Source organism: Benincasa hispida, chromosome 1 (genome assembly GCF_027475165.1).
Source record: "Benincasa hispida cultivar pf3 chromosome 1, pf3_genome.v1.1, whole genome shotgun sequence".
Lineage (NCBI taxonomy): Eukaryota > Viridiplantae > Streptophyta > Magnoliopsida > Cucurbitales > Cucurbitaceae > Benincasa > Benincasa hispida.
This window is the reverse complement of record NC_143478.1, coordinates 8,549,132-8,560,032: the sequence shown is the minus strand read 5'-3', so window position 1 is coordinate 8,560,032 and position 10,901 is coordinate 8,549,132. Positions and strand designations below refer to the sequence as shown.

The 10,901-nt window shown below is 36.8% G+C and overlaps 1 non-coding gene across 1 annotated transcript; it reads left to right on the top strand.

Moving 5' to 3' along the window:
- Positions 1-675: 675 nt before the first annotated feature.
- On the top strand, positions 676-782 carry LOC120070409 (small nucleolar RNA R71). Its single transcript, XR_005479901.1, has one exon. It is a non-coding gene; the product is annotated as a small nucleolar RNA R71 (small nucleolar RNA).
- Positions 783-10,901: the final 10,119 nt, after the last annotated feature.

The following is a 10,901-nucleotide window of genomic DNA, read 5'->3' as shown; positions in this document are numbered from 1 at the left end:
TCCTATTTGAATTTCCAAATTGCGAATGGATGTAGTTTGGTTTTGAAGGACCGTTTCATTCATTTCGATGTATTGTTTCAACAAGTTTTCCAAGGATGATGAAGATGGTGTTTGAGAGCTACTAGTAGCTGCTGCTGTTGTCCATTAGTTCTATGGAAAAATCCTGGCGGTCCTTCTCTCTAAGCCATAGGCTGATTACCTTGCTGTTGGTTGTACTCCCAAGAAAAATTAGGGTGATTTTGCCATCCCAGGTTGTAAGTGTTTGAAAAAGGATTGTTTTTGACAAAGTAGATTGATTGAGGATGTTGTGGACATTCCTCAAAAGAATGTGATTCTTCACATACAGCACAGCTGGTGCTTGTTTGCTCTATCGCGTTGATTTGCCCATTTCAAGTTCCTGAATTGTTTATTGTGATGCCTTGCAACAAATTTATCATCGCATTCATCTGATTTTGCAATGATGCGATGGCACCATTACTCGCATTATCTTCTCTGAGTTTTGTTCTTTGATTGCTTTCTTGCCAATCTTCGTGGTTTTTTTAGATGCGATCAAGAATGTTCTTCGCTTCATCATATGTTTTCTCCAGCAGACCTCCTGTTACTGCCACATTGGCAGCTGTCTGCGATGCAGAATTAAGTCCATGATAGAAAATCTCCATTTGGAGGCAATCCGACAATCCATTGTGTGGGCAGTCGCGTACTAGTCTCTTGAATCTTGCCCATGTGTCACTGAGCGATTCATCTTCTTCTTGTTCAAAATTGGTGATCAATTTCCTCCTTCTAGCATCCTCTGTGGGAGGGAAATACTTCTTCATAAACTTCTCTACAACTTGCTTCCATGACGTTATCTCTCCTGGTTCGAGAGAGTAAGCCCATTTTCTTGCTTTATCACACAGTGAAAATGGAAATAACGTGAGTCAAACCTCTTCTGGGGAAATATTAGGGAACATAAAAGTGTTGCAAATTTCAATGAAGTTTCGTAAATGGGCTTGTGGATCTTTACCACGCTATCCTCCGAACTGCCTTACCATTTGTATCATTTGTAACATTACTGGATTCATCTCAAACCTTAATCCATTCAATGTTGGTCTCATGATTCCTGGGGAGAAATCATACAAGTTTGGTGATGCATAGTCCCAAATGGGTCTATTGCGATCATTTTCCAGTAGGATAGGATTTGTCATCATGTTGTTTTCATTTGCTACTCGTTCTTTATGTTGTTCAACCATTCTGTGAACTCTTCCTTGTCGTTACGTTTGTTTCTCTGTCTTTTGCGAAAGGTTCTTTCAATCTCTGGGTCGTTTTTTAGCTTAGGAGTATGTCCTTCGCTCATGCGATGCTTGCTTCTTCCTTCACAGATGGAATGGCAATACAACAAAGTTCGAAATCTGCAAAGATCAAAGAGGTTTGATGTTAGCGCAATCTATACTGTAATCCCCGGCAACAATGTCAAAAACTTGATGTGTTGGTTTATCATGTGATGATATGTGGATGCGATGATCATACAAGTTTTCCTAACAAAGCCCAAGTATAAGCCTTCTTAGGGTCCTGGTAAGTCCAGGATCAAACACAGGGATTACTAAATAAATATGGGACGGACTCTCTGATTCTATTGCGGTGGCAATAAAGAAGTAGATGGTGATTTAATTTAGATTTTCTAATGCGATGGAATTAAACGCAGAGCGATGAAAGGGTGGTGCTGTAAAAGTATGCGATGAAGGGGTTGAGAAGAGATTTAGCTAACATTTCTTAAGATCTTGTACAAGTCATGCAATCATGCTATACACAAATATTAAGCACTACATTTCTCAATACATAATGCCACATTTCCTATTTCTATAATGCATGCGATGTGTATGGAATGTAGCAGATAGAACTTATTTCTAAGTCTCTACTCTTGTTTATGCGGTCTAATCCGACTCTCTCAAGTCTAGATTCTATCTATAGACTACTCTCTCAAGTACTCCAAATGATGAATGACACATACATAAGACAAGATGATCGCATGAAGTACATAGCTTAAGTCATGCTAGCTAAGTACTTTTCAACCCATTCATAAATTTAGTTACTCATGCATGGTGTGGAGAGACTGAACATAAATCAACATAAAGTTTCCATTTTTGTAAATAAGATGTTGAGTACAAAACAATAAATGAAGTGAGAAATATTAAGCCAGGTAAGCAATGTCTTTCTTCCCGTGGCTTTTTACACTACTCTTTATCACTTCAACTCTGTTCCAATTTGTAGAATCTTGCTCTCGCAAGGGTTGGGTGTCTCTCCTTCGTGCTATTTTCCGGCAGTCTCTCGACCTCTCCAAACATTAATTTATTTTCAAGGATTCCCTTCCCTCGGCTTCGCCTCTCCTCCTCACACTCTATATCTCCTTCTGGTTTGGTAGCATTGCGTATTTATAGATTTCAAGGTGAAGCAGTGATCTGTTGTGAATTGTGATGTGATTATGGTGTGAGTTTGCGGTGATATATTATGCGGTGAACATGCAAGTTTTCCTAATAAGACCCAAGTATAAGCCTCACTAAGTTTCCTGGTTAGTCCAGGGTCGAACACAGGGACTACTGAGTAAATATGCGACAATTACTTGGATTCTCTTGCAGTGGTGAAAACAAATAAGTTGGGTGGTGTTTTGGTTAAGAAAATTTCCTATGCGGCGAAGTTCGAATGAAGAGTTGATGAAATCGAGAGTTATAATGAGTATGTGATGAATGGGTTGAGAAGGGGTTTAGCTAACACTTCCTAAAATTACGTACAAGTTATGCGATCATGCTACACACAAACAACAGCACGTCATCTCTCAATGAAAATGCCATAATTCCTATTTCTAGTACGCATGTGATGTACACGAAAATGTCAATAGAACTTATGTCTAAGCCTCTATTCTTGTCTATGCGATGATGAATGATGCACACATATACAAGGTGACCGTATACTATGATATCCTATTTCTAGGGTGCATGCGATGTGTAAATAGCGATAGAACTTATGTCTAAGTTTCTATTTCTTGCTTATGCGGTTTTAATCTGACTCTCTCAAGCCTAGATTCTAATCTGACTCTCTCAAGTCTAGATTTTATCTTTAGACTACTCTTTCAAGTATATCTAAAGGGTGAATGATGCATACATAAGACAAGATGATCGCATAAAATGTAAATCTTAGATCATGCTAGCTAAGTACTTCTCGACCCATTCAAAAATTTAGCTACTCATGTGAAATGTGGAGAGATTGAACATAGATTGAAATGAGAATTTCATTTTCTATAAACAAAGTGTTGAATACAAAATAACAATGGAATTTAGAGATAAGAAGCCCGGTAAGCAATGTCTTTCTTCTCGAGGCCTTTTGCCCTGTTTTTTTCACTCCAAAACTGTCCAGATGAATATTCTTGCTCTCGCAAGTGTTGGCCCTCTCTTTCTTTATAGCGCTTTTCGACAGTCTCTCGATCTATCCGGTAATGATCTCTCGACTTCTTCGTCTCTTAGCTCGTCTCCGTCCTCTAAATCTAAGTATGAGTATGTACGTAAACAGACTAATGGCTCTCTAACTTATTCTCTATGATATATCTTGTTAACCCTCGTTACAATGGTGACCTTCGGTATTTATAGAGCTTAAGATCAAACAGCCTTTCTCTCTAACAATTACAATGATGGGCGTTCATTAAATCTCCTACTCTGATGCGCCGATTAGTGGTCACCGAAAGTCGAGTGTACTTGCTACAATGTGGCTCTAACGGCTTATCAAACTAAATTCGAATTCAACCGTCATCAGCTTTTCGTCCCATCGTGATTTATTGTGTCGTCACCTTGATGCGCAGTCTTTATGCGGCCATCTTTTTTAGCAACTTCTCACGATCGCATGACTTTGCGACCACAATCTTTCAAGCGCGCAGACGCCCAATTCCTTGGATCGCAATTTTATTTGCGCCAATGCATATTTCCTGCACAAAATAAGTAAATTAACTGCTCTTATGCGATGGGCGCATGCGATCGCAATTTTCTCGGGCGCTTTTGGACATGATATTGCTTATTTTTACCATCACATTCTCTCATTGTTTTACTTATTTGAGCTATAATAACGTGTATTTCTACCCGTTATCAAGCAGCTTTTTTCACTAATGATTGCAAAGATGGGCAGCATTAATTTCCATACTCTGTTGCGCCATCTGAAAGTCACCGAAAGTTCAATGCATTTGCAACGGTATTGTCTTTAACGATCGTCAATTGTATTTCGGAATTGACCGTTATCAACTTATTTATTATGTTGTTGCCTTTATGTAAGGTCTTTATGCGATCGCTTTTAAGGTACTTCTTGCGATCGCAAACTCAAGTGCACCATCGCATTGTATCCTTGGTTCGCTATTTTCGACGCACCATCGCATTGTACCTGCACAAAATAACGCAAATTAACTGCTTTTATACTATGAGCATTAGCGATCGCAATTTCTTTTAGTTTTCCACATTCAATCATAATATTGCCTATTTCCACATCGTTTTCTCCCATTGTTTTTAATAATTTGAGCTTTAATAACTTGTATTTCTACCAATTATCAAGTTTCACCCCAAGCAACCAATCTAAGGGGAAAAATCCGATTGGGACAAAAACTAAAGTGACCCTATCCATTTCTAGAGTTCACCTTGATATTGACCAACTGCACAAAACTCATCCGAAGGGGGACGCTCCCAGGGTGCCACGAGGGAGTGCAAGAATGATCTCACGGTGTGAACCAATGAAGGAGACCGCAGGACGTGTTAACACACACCCTTCACCCACTTACTATAAACACTCTCTCCGTCCACCTTGATATTGACTCATGCAAACACCATCCGAAGGGGGATGCTCCCAGGCCACCACGAGGCCAAACATGAATCTCATGGCGTGAACATTCAGGGAGAAATGTGAGTGGAATCATTGACATATCATATATATCTCTTCCTCCCACTGAGTATTTTATAACCTAGGGTTTAATTTACTTAGAAAAAACACGGCTAAGGATTTTAAATAAGTGACTTTTTAGGTTTGTCCAAGAGTAACTTTTACCTTGGATAGTTGAACAACTTTTGATCATCTTCCATTATACTCTTTAACGGAGTCTTTGATCGACTGTCGCATGCTTGCAAAAAATCTATCTAATTCTCCTTTCCAATTCTGTCAACTTAAGTACCCCAGCCTAGATAGAGCTCGCCTTAGACAAAAGGTCCCTTATAGATAGATTTAATACAATTTTAATCTTTTATGCCAATCAATTTAATCCTATTGATTTTAGGTCTATTTCAATCCAATTTTAAAACATGAGTTCGCCTAAGTTCGCATGCAACTCTTTCTTATTGATTTTAGTTCTAATTTCCATTATAACGCTTATAACATAAACAACCAAAACCATGCACAATGCAAAGCAAACACATACAAGACATTCATAACGCTTACAAATTAGCCTAAGTGTCATGCTCCATGCATTGTTCACTCACTGCTACTTTTATATAACACTTATACAACCAAGGAATGAACCAAGCAAACATGCTTTCATTCACCCTTATACTATAACGCTTATAATATAAAGATGATGCATGAATATGCTTATTGCATGCATAAATATAACTCTTATATTTCATGATGTATGCACATGCGTTCTTGTAATTTTATCATGTCATATTATACCACTTATAATATATTATGCATGAATAATTGCACAACCTAAGATGGGTTTTAAATCTATATGTCATATACTATTCCATATAAACCACATACATCATGTATATTAAGCAAAAGTTGATGAACCAAGACAATTAGCCTCAAATCCTCAAAACCAAAGCTAACTATTACAAATAGCAAAGAGTTTCCAGTTCAAACAAGCGAATCGGGTCTTGAATTGTCCGGGCGAAGAAACGTGTCTCCACTGATCGTGTACCAAACTTCTTGTGATCGCCTACACGAAAGAGTAAACGTTTTACTCAATTGTTTACTAACGCTTCTTGAGCTAAATGATCATTTAGCAACGATCGTGTACCTTTACTATGCGATGAAGCATGAGGCACGCGATCATGCAGCGCACAACAAGCAACATAAGCCTTAAACAATCATCTAAATGACAACTATGTGGTGAAGCATAATCGTCTAAACGATCACTGAGGAGCGTTAAAGTATTGTATACCGCGTGATCGTGTAGTCAGTGACTATGCGATGAAGCATGCTAACTACACGATCGTTTAGTATGGTGCCTTTTATTAAACGATAAGCATCAAATGCTCCCACTCGATCGTTTACCTCCAATGTCCACGCGATCGGGTAGCCAACACTACATGATAGAGCAAACAGTTTACCCTCATTTAGTAAAGTCTACACAATCGCACAGACCATTTCTACACGATCGTTTACCTTAGGCTACACGATATGACCAACCCTCGGTCTTCTTTCTCGCTGAGAACCGCATTTCCATGCTTTAAAACTTCATCACAAACGACTCAACAAACTTAAACACTTTGAATTACATACTGGTTACCTTGGTATTTTCGGTGTGAGAATCCAAGAGATGTAGGCTCTGTATGAACTTTGTTAGAGGAAGAGGCTAGAGGAACAACAATCGTGTAGACGATTGAGCAAGTAGAGATAAACATAGTATATCGTATAGACGAATGCTCAATCATGTAGAAGATGGCAGACTATCGTATAGACAATGCCCTGCAATCGTTTAACCATGACTAACTAAGTAAACTATCGTATAGTGACATTCCATAATCGTTTAGTCTCTCTGTGAGCTATCGTTTAGTGAAACAAGTTTACTTGATAGCATTTTCCATGAGTTTCTTTCTGAAAGTAGCAACTACCAAAAATAGGAAAACAGTTTTCTTTTTATTTCATGGTTACTATAAAACCACCAATGACCTCTCAGTCAATTGGTTATTAGAGAAAAATAGATAATTATCAAATAATTAATATTATTATAAATATATATGATAACTACTTACCATATTATATTTATAACCTATAGTTTTAATATTATTATAAATATATATGATAACTACTTACCATAGTTATTTTTCTATTTTATAGTACTTAATGTAAATCATATTTACATTAATTCTCCACTTGATGTATCTCATACATCACACCAATTATATCATATATAATTGAATTTTCTCTTGTCAATTTGAACATTTCAAATCAACCCCAAGAACTGATTCTCAACTTGAATCCATTAAGCTACCAAGGGGACCTTATGGACCTGTAGCTTGAAGCTCTAAAGGTACGTGAATAATTGACTAAACACTTTAGTCACAAGATCCACCATCCGTTAACTGTTGAGCACTCCACTAAAGACCGACAGTTGCACTCTCCTTACTATAGATATATTTTTTGTCCATATCAACCAATCAACAGTGCGATAAACCTTCACAGATCGCTCATAAATACAGTTGGACCAATTTACCGTTATGCCCCTATAGTTACATCTAACTCCTTAAGTACCACCGATCCCTCTAATGAACATAAGTCATAGTCCTACTATGACTGAGTCTTCTCTTCCAAAGAGAAGTTGTGACCATTATGTTCAAGACCTGGAATCAGCTATTAAGGGAGCAATCTATCTACTTACCCCTGCTTCGGGGAATGAGTGAATTTCATCTTGTGTAACAAAGTTTTCAACTCCTCAATCAGACAAATCCCCAAAAAGGTAGGCTTGTTGAGTTGGCAATCTGGCCACTCTCACCCATACTAATCAAAGGACCATCCTCAAAGACATGAGTTCCCAAAACGCTCAGGATTAAAGACATGTCACCTATGGTTGTTTAGGTGGGATGTAAGTCTCAAGTATCAATGGCATTATATAAAGAGATGAATCATCTCGCGGTTCGATCTTATATAAACTCTTTGTATAAGACACCCCTACTCGCATGTCTCCACATGAATGGTCAGGATTTGTAGTAGTTCACAATACTTGTAAACCTCTACAAAGTGGGTTGTATCTGTAGTGTCACCAGAATCAGGTATCCCTCCTTAATCTTTATACTATAGACCTTTTTAGGTTATCACTTAAGACATGATCCATTTATATATCTCATATACATGCTTAAGTTTTCATACAATAAACATGGAGCTTTGTTTATTGTAACAAAAAGGTTGGATATGGCCTTAAGGTGAGTAACTCTGACATCTCAATAATTTGTAACAAAAAGGTTGGATATGGCCTTCCTTCCCACAATGGTGACACCATTTTTTAATAGACTAGTCGTGAGCACACGGGGGTCTCTTGGTTGATTTATCCAAAGGACCAGACATCATAGTATCCTTGGCTAGAACAAATATTTTAAAGAGATAGTAATAGAATGTCTTGTTTGTTAGTAATATTTTTCCTACAAATATTCTCCTTTAAAGATCTACTTTTCAATCTTTCTGAAACCAATGTCTTGTTTGTTAGTAATATTTTTCCTAGAGGAAAGAATTTTTTTCAGATTATCTATGCCAGAGTTGAGCATTCAAACTGACTTTGTCATATTGTCAAGGTCTCCCTTGGTGATTTGCAGCTCTTTCTTTAGATTAGAAATGGTACTAAGTAGGTGACAGTTATCATCAAGTTTCTCATTTCTTTCCTTTTGGATAGTTAAGACTTTAGAGTCTTTAATCCACATTTGATAGACTTCCTCATATAACAATTTGCCTTGAGTGGAGGAAGATGAGACCAATAAAGGCCTTAAATTAGGATCATCAGAATTAGTAATGACACAATCTTCAGGAAAATCAATGGAAAGACTCCCTACAAGAGCACAAACTTCTTAGTCTGACTCACTGCTTGAGTCGGTTTCCTCATCATATAAGGTAGCTGAGAATCCCTTTTTTTTGTCTTCTGAGAAAATTAGGGGCATTCTGCTTGAAAGTATCCAAACCCTTCACACTCTAAACATTTAAAGCTTCTTTCACGAGAACCTTGACCACTACTACCTCCTTTATCATTTTTATTTTGCATGTTCATCTAATTACCAGGCCTTAGAACATTATTAATGATGGTGTTACTCATGTCTTTGACATGTGGGAGAGCATAATGACCTTGAGAGGAGGTATACTTGTCCCAACATCTAAGAGCCTTATTAAACTACTTTGCCATAAAAGATATGGATTCTGCAAGATTCTCATCAAAATATTTGGGCTTACATGCTGAGCTGTCATCATCTGTAAAGGATTTGAGTACAATTCTCTTGAACTTATTTTATGTTTTGTCACCTAAAGTCATTTCAAATGTTCGTAGAGATCCAAACAACTCATCAATTTTCATTGTATTGATATCTTGCGCTTCTTTGATAGCAATAACCTTCATATCAAACCTTTTGGGGAGAGCGTGAAGAACTTTACAAACTAGTTTCTCTTCAGACATTTTTTTACCAAGAGCAAAGGATTCATTTACAATATTAAGAAGACAAACACTAAACTCAAACACATCATCACGCATTTTTAGATATTCAAATTTCGTTGTCAAAAGTTGCAACCTTGATAGCTTTATTTTCGACGTTCCCTCATGAGCCATGGCAAGAATCTCTCATGCTTATTTGGCAGTAACACATGTGTTAATTAACCTGAAAATATTCTGATCAACACCGTTAAAAATAGCTTGCTCGTGAGTTTCCTATCGAGGCTAGATCTTCTTCAGTTCAGTCATTCTCAGGTTTTAGAGTAACACCACCATTTTTATCTATCATAGTTAGGTGTGTCCACCCATTGAGAACCGCCTTCCATGATTTGTTATCTATATATTTAAGAAAAAAAATCATACGAGTCTTCCAATAGAAGTAGTTAGGACTAGCGGTCAAAATGTAGATCCACCTTCTTTGATCGACTCTATTGAGGACTTAATAAAGACAATCAACTTGCTCTGATACCAATTGAAATAAAGAAGGATGAATCATAATGATGTCGTAAGCCAAGAAATATGTCACAAACAGAAATAACGACAACTGGGAGAGGTAAGAGAAAGACAGAAAACACATAAATTTGCTAACCCGATTCAGTGTAATCACATCTACGTCTGGGAGGCCCTGTGCCTAGGTGAAAGGAAATTCACTAGTATGTAATTTAGTTCTAAAACATGCACATCAACTAAAATTACATAAAGTTGGCTTACACATAACTGAATTACTAATGAGATAGTTAGGCTCCCCCTAACATCAATACGCTCTTCAATGAGTCTGCAAAATTAGGCTCCCCTAAAACTGTTACCGCAACAATGATCTCACCTTCTGTAGCAAATAAAAAAAAAATGATGAATGTAAAATAGTAAAAAAATTGTAGTAAATAGTAAATATTGTAGCAAATGAGGGTTTTGAAATAGCGTTGACTGTAGCTAATTGGAGGTTTTGAAATAGTTTTTACTTTAGCAAGATGTGGTTAGTATATTTTGATGATAACCCTTGCCCCAAACGCCCCCAAAGAATTCAACATAAAATAAAATATTATCTACCAACTACAGCAATAACAATTTTGAAACCAATGACTAAATAGAAATTAGATCTAAAATCTTATACAAGTTAAAAATCCTAAATCACAAGTGTCCCATTCAAGGAAGTTATTTGAAATGCAAACTTGGTCCCATATCATCAAATTAAAAATTACTTCATATATACATCAAATTAAGAAAAAAAATAAAATTCAAATGCAAAACTGTGCATGTAGTTCCGTACATATAATTGCTTCATTTGGATTACTCTAACTCATCATGTTTCAACCCAATTAATTTTCTCCCTTTCCTTTTTCATTTTGTGTTTAGTTTATTTTATTTTTCTCATTATCTTAGACTATTTTCTTGGAGAGAGAAAAAAATGTGGAGTATCCAAGAAACATGTAATGATGTAACTATTATTATGTTTGTTTAAAGCATTCTTTCATGATTATTCTTCTCCTTTAGATTA